Below are 933 nucleotides of genomic sequence, written 5' to 3' on the forward strand. Positions count from 1 at the left end.
CAAACAGCCGCACATTGCTATCCACCCTATCCAAAAGATCATTTATGTAGATAGAAAACAACAGCGGACCTACTGTACAGCTACACTATTGATGACAAACAGCTGGAGACAGCGTCTGCCGTAAAATACCTAGGCTAACTATCCAGAGCGACCTTAAGCGGAATGACCATATAAAACAGATAGTGGGAATAGCAGACACCAGGCTCAGATTCATAGGAAGAATCTTAAGGAAATGTAACTCATCCACGAAAGAAGTGGCTTATGAGGCGCTTGTGCACCCGAATCTTGAGTATTGTTCATCTAACTGGGATCCGTATCAGGTAGGACTGATAGAGAAGATTCAACGAAGAGTGACGCGTTTCGTCGTAGGATCGTTTAGCTGGCGAGAGAGCGTGTCGGAGATCCTAAACAAACTCCACTGGCAGACGTTACAAGAGAGGCGTTGTGCATCACGGAGAGATTTACTATTGAAATTTCGAGACAGCACTTTTCAGGATGAGTCAGACAACATATAATTCCCCTCTCCCCCCACATACATGTATACATCTCGCGTATTGTCCACGAGAAGAAAATTCGAGAAATTAGAGCCAATACAGAGGCTTACCGACAATCAATCATCCCACTCACTATTCGCGAGTGGAACAGGGTTGGAGGGATCAGATAGTGGTACCGAAAGTACCCTCCGCCACACACCATTAGCTGGCTTGCAGAGTATGATGTAGATGTAGATGAATGCGGAGGTTTACTTGCGTCCGCTTAGACGAATGTCGTAGCTATCCTTTTAACATAGTCCTCGGCATCCATTCCCATTCTTACTTGACTCCTTTAATGTTGAAACCTCCTGGCAGATTGAAACTGTGTGCCGGACCGAGACTCGAACTCGGGACCTTTGCCTTTCGCGGGCAAGCGCTCTACCAACTGAGCTACCCAACC

At 46.5% G+C, this 933-nt stretch overlaps 1 non-coding gene across 1 annotated transcript; it reads right to left on the reverse strand.

Moving 5' to 3' along the window:
• Positions 1-858: 858 nt before the first annotated feature.
• Trnas-cga lies at positions 859-933 on the reverse strand. The gene has a single exon. It is a non-coding gene; the product is annotated as a tRNA-Ser (tRNA).

The sequence above is a fragment of the Schistocerca americana genome, chromosome X (assembly GCF_021461395.2).
Source record: "Schistocerca americana isolate TAMUIC-IGC-003095 chromosome X, iqSchAmer2.1, whole genome shotgun sequence".
In the NCBI taxonomy this organism is placed as follows: domain Eukaryota; kingdom Metazoa; phylum Arthropoda; class Insecta; order Orthoptera; family Acrididae; genus Schistocerca; species Schistocerca americana.